The sequence below is a fragment of the Crassostrea angulata genome, chromosome 1, assembly GCF_025612915.1.
Source record: "Crassostrea angulata isolate pt1a10 chromosome 1, ASM2561291v2, whole genome shotgun sequence".
In the NCBI taxonomy this organism is placed as follows: Eukaryota; Metazoa; Mollusca; class Bivalvia; order Ostreida; family Ostreidae; genus Magallana; species Magallana angulata.
In genome coordinates, this window is record NC_069111.1 from 29,892,186 (window position 1) to 29,897,977 (window position 5,792).

Here is a 5,792-nt window from a genome sequence, read left to right on the forward strand (position 1 = left end):
TTCTTTGCGCTGTTGCGATAGGGCTTGTTCTTAATCAAAACTGGTTGGTTGTAAAGTTTCCATTACTTCCATATGGTGTTGTATGGTTTGATCTTGGCGATAATTATCCTCACGAAGGTAAACTATTACATGGTGTTGCTCGGACATACATTTTTTTTTTCGGAAAATCTCTTGAAGCGCGTGCATTTTGTTTCCGGTCGAATTTCAACTCGATCTGCATTCTGCATTTTATCCAATTGTGGAATCATCCCTAAAAATTTGTCTGTGGAATCTGTTAAAGATTGTTTTTGCTGGACAAGGCTATGTTTGAGAACAACCGAATAGTTGATTACATTTCGTAATGCCGAATTGATGTATGTTTTTAGTATTAATACCTTTTAACAAACCATTTCTTTAAACAAATAACGAAATCTACTATCATTAAAGAAATAGACAAATGGGTTCAAAATACCGTTAATTGCAACAAAATGTTGAAGCACAGAGTAAAACACGAAAGTAGTGCGATCTATAGTTATCTGTGGATTATAGTAATTTTGATAAGCGATGTAAGTGTTGAATGCTAAATGAGGATAATAACTAATGATTAAAAGAAGTGTAATGATACAGAATGTCAGCGTTATCTTGGCGTTATCTTCGCTAGCAGCTCGACGTGCATTTTGGTTATCTTTAGACGGTAGCTGCATATTATTTTTTTTCTTCAGGTCAATTCTCTGATCCACAATTTCACGCTTTTCAGACTTGTCAGACTCGGACAGTTTTTGTTCTGAAGCTTTTGAAAATGCATCACAAGTGTTTAACTTCGATTCTGCCTGAGGCTGAGACAGATTCTTTTGAATTGAAGTTTGACCATCTCTTAATTCTTTTCTCGCAGCTTGTTGTTTCAGAATTCTTCTTCAAGTTATATACTGAATACTAGCTGTGATAACACACAAGAGTGCTGAAAATATTAAGTATGACAAACAGTACACGAATGGCCAAACCTTTGGCAAGCCACTGTTTCCGAGTAAACATTGGACAGTGCTTTGTTCTTCCATCTTTACGTACCAGTTACCCATCATGAAAAGGAAAGGGACACCAGTCACAGCGGAAATACACACGCAAATCAAGCAAACACGTTTTGCAGTAGAAACAGACATTTGGGGATTCAGTGGATGACATATTCTCCTGTATCGTTCTACAGCAATCACAAAAACGACAAAATACGATGTCGATCCCACAATAAAACCACAGTAATAGGTAATTCTACATTCAATGTCGCCATCATCATATGTTGTATATGCTAATGTAGCAGTCTCTTTACATAAATGAGCTATAGAAGTAATAAGATCCATTAAAGCTAACATGAAAACAAAAATTTTGTACGTAGATTTTTGCTGAATTTTATGAAAGATTCGCAAAACAAAAGCATTCCCTGCTATCCCTATCATACACAGTGCAATTACAAATAATCCCAATGGCAGACGATCCATCCTTTCACCGATTATTTGAGCCTGGTTAACGACGGTGTAATTTTGACCCATGCTATGCATTACTTTCAGCGTCTTGATTTCTTTTGCATTCACTCCTTTGCATGCACTCAGAAACAAGGTCATTAATCGCTCTTTATATATACGCTTTGCATTATTATAACTTATGATGATTCTTTATAATGCGTCATCAGATTGGTCTGACCGTCACGCGACAAGGAAAGTAAAAAAAAACAAGTCTCAAGAGAAATAAATATCATATCCCATCTCTTTTGAAGCCTATAGAATTTTTATTTTTACTCATTTTCATGACTCTGTATAACGCGATATGTGATTGGTCAAACTATCGTGTCGTAGGAATAAAACTTCATATTTCCCTGTCATAGTCATGTTTTTTTTATGATTAACCTCTTCAGAAGCCACATGGCTTATTAAATGATACATCACTGTGCATATCTTGTTGTCGCATTACAAAAACCATTCGTTAATATATATCTCCCAAAAGCCAATACTAATTTGCTTTTTTCAATATACCAGAGACTTAAGTAACATTTATTGTTATTTATGTCTGTCTCTGAATATAAAAAACGCGCTATTTTTTCTTTCATATAATTGTTACATCTGTATGGCATTTTCGCACGTCTAACTGTATTTCACCCAAGCTGAAACCCATACACTCAGTCTGCATTATCATTTATATTTTGACGTCATACAAGAGTGCAAATAGATATTAATTTTAGGTCTTTGAAACATCCTACAGTTTAATATAATACAGTATAATAACGTACATTTTTGTATCAAAACCGATATCTCTAGGTACATATAAATATGATTATGATGCTATAGTGTAAGCACGTGTATTAATGCAGGAACGGTGTTCATAAGTCAACAGATGTACTGAATATCTATTGCTTTTGTTTGGTTCGTGGGACACTTATCTCTGTGCTGTAGGGTGTTATCATTACGTATTGTTAGTGTATATACGGTGCTTGTTCAGTATAACCTTATAAAGTAATTGATACAACCCAATTTGATAAAGTAATTGATACATGCTTCTGATGGAATATTCTTTATTCAAGCAAACTTTTTTGACAGCTATTAATTGTAAATCTAACACTCTTAAATGTTCATAGCGATAATCCATTTCCCCAAATCATGCATCTTTGGCATTTTTAGTTTTGTTAAAAAAAAATTAAATAAATATGAAAAGGTTTTTTTATCTTTCTTTGTAAGGTTTCTTACCGTTATATATATTTCATATTTTCGCTAACGCTTTATTTTAATAGCGGTAATCCATTTCCCCAAATCATGCATCTTTGGGAATTAATTTTTTTTTTAAATTTAAATAAATATGAAAAGGTTTTTTATCTTTCTTTGTAAGGTTTCTTACCGTTATTTCATATTTTCGCTAACGCTTTGGCTTTTATATTTCAAAACAACATAGTTTGAACTCAGATGTTATCTTGCAACATTCACAAAACTGGCTTTTGAATTAGATCTACATGTACATGAAACGAATACATTGTCTGAAATTAGGAGGACTAAAACACACTTTGTCAAAATTAAGATGCTGAGAAATCCACTTTGTGTGTTTGTATATGCATCCCAACATATAATGTTCGCACACAAAATAAATTCTTAGCAACAAACTAAGAAATGTATCGAATGGGATTAAAATTTGCCGACTTTAACAATAACGCTAATCTAGATATTTTCCCTGTGGTTAACATCTACTGCTTGCGGCTGTCAGTCTGAAATCTAAATCTTCTTCCAGAAACTCTCGTTTAAAACGACAATCTTTTGCTTTCATTTAATTTTTTCAATTTACATTTCTATGATGACATTTTAACCCTGTACTAAGTAATGTTGACACGAAGTGCTAAAAATTCACACAGTATCAGTGCTTGCCCTTCCTTAGATGCTTGAATAAAACGTAGCGAAGGGCCGGTGGGGTAATGATTTTATCAGTATGGTGGCTCCAATCGATTGCAAGAATTATTCGCAAAAAGGAGGGGTGTCCAGCCATCTTGTATATACACGAGGATTAAAAATGTACACATTCCTTGAACTGACCAAAAAACTGACCAAAACCAAAATGTTAAAAGATACCAATGAAAATTAGAATTTACTTCTTGTTTTGTATTCAAATTGAGCACACAATCTTTATAAAACAATTCAACCCTTGCCTCGAAACAATTAAAGTTCACTACTCTTATCAATCAGAATGCAATTTGTTTATAAGAACAGGAAAAATGCTGTCTACGCCAAGACCGTATGTGTTTATGGAGGCACATTACATTTTTATAGAAAGATGGTGGGCGGCAACAAAATGATAACGAATAATTATGGAAAAAGTGAACATATTTACTGAAAATTTTCTTAGATTATACATAAAAGTTAAGATTTGACAAACGTTGAAGAAATATTTTGTTTCTTGAATGCGCGATTTTAATTCTGATGGATACAACGCTTGCAAAGCACGCCCTCTGGTGAGAGATTGGGATAGAATTTTCCAGAACGGAGTATCTGTTGATAATAAAAAAACCAACACAGGCTCTTCGACCCAAGGACTTTTCATAGGGAGCTAATTAATAAAACTAGGTGCAAAAACTTAAAGAGTTCACTTATACATTTTATTGCAATAGTCAAACCGAAAGATTTTGGCATTAGATAAGAACAGGACAAGAAGGCAGACTCAGTTTTTTTATGCATGTACACTGTATATTATTGATTTTAACAGATCCCTGATAAAGTCCATCTGACGAAGAACAAATAACGCAATATCATGAAAAAAACCCTCTTACTTACATTTTATTTCATCTAGAATTCATTAATACTTGTAATGAAAATAAGCTGATTCGTATTATCATAATGTTCTAATTGCAAAGAAAGTAACGACGAGAATATGGAGTCAACTCTTTCAGTTTATTATGAATACACAAAACACGAAAATACCAAAATAACAAATATTATACATTTACCTACTCAATGACATAATTCATCTATACACGGTGTAAATAAGAGAATATTAATACATCTATGTATTATTATGATTATCAGTGATCTGTATTTTAGCAAATTGTTCCCTTCAACAAATTTCTAAACCTTTTATCATTAAAGAAATAGACAAAAGGATTCAGAATACCGTTAATTGCAACAAAATGTTGAAGCACAGAAAATAAAGTATATGTAGATCTATCTAATGTTATGTGCGGTTCATAATAATTTCGATAGGCCACGTAGGTGTTAAATGCTAAATGAGGAGTATAACTCACGATTAAAAGAAATGTAATGATACAAAAAGTGAGAGTTATTTTGACATTTTCCTCTTCTGCAACTCGACCTGTAAGTCTTTTAGTACCCAGAGGTCGCTTTTTCATAAGTTCGCTCTCTTTCATGTCTACATTGTGAGCCCTAATTTGGTTTTTATGCGGAATATCATCATGTGCAGAAAAATTTTTAGAAGTCGATGTTGCTGAAATTGTTTTTAAATTACCTTCTTTTGACTCAATTTGAGATTCAGACTTCTTCTCTTGAGTTAAATTTTCACCATCTGCTTTCAAATGCATTCTCATAGCTTTTGACGCACGAATTTTTCTCCATATGATACATTGAATGAAAGTTAGAAACAAACAAAAGATGAATGACAATATAAGATAAAATAGGCAATAAATGAATGGCCAAATCTTTGGTTCACCACTGTTTCCAAGCAAACATTGCACACTATTTAGATCTTCCACCTTTGCGTACCAGTTGCCCATCATAAATGGAAAAGGAATACCAGTCAGAGCAGATACGCATACGCATCCTATACAAACACGTTTTGAGGTAGAAACTGACATCTGGGGCATCAGTGGATGGCATATTCTTCTGTATCTTTCCACAGCAATCGCAATAACGACGAAAAATGATGATGATCCTACGATAAACCCATAAAAGTAGGTTAATTTGCACTCTATATTGCCGTCGTCGTATGATGTAAAAACTAATGTAGCAGCCTCTTTCCAAAAATGAGCAAAAGACGAGAGGAGATCCAACAAAGCTAGCACGAACACAAAAACTTTGTAAGTAGAATCTTGTCGAATTTTACGAAAAATGTGCAGTACAAAAGCATTTCCTACAATTCCTATCAAGCATAAAAACATTATGGGTATACCGAATGGCAGACGATTCATCCTTTCCTGGATGGTTTGGGGCTGGTTTATCACGGTGTAATTGTTACCCATTATCAGTTCTTTGGCGAAACCAATCACTTTACAAAGATTATTCAGAAACACTTACCTTTATATCGTGCAGAACTATGGTTTCATGAATATTCATTGAAAA

The 5,792-nt window shown here is 33.5% G+C and overlaps 1 pseudogene; it reads right to left on the reverse strand.

The window, feature by feature from the left end:
• Positions 1-377: 377 nt before the first annotated feature.
• Positions 378-1,592, reverse strand: LOC128192046 (mu-type opioid receptor-like; annotated as a pseudogene).
• Between the last annotated feature and the right edge of the window lie 4,200 nt (positions 1,593-5,792).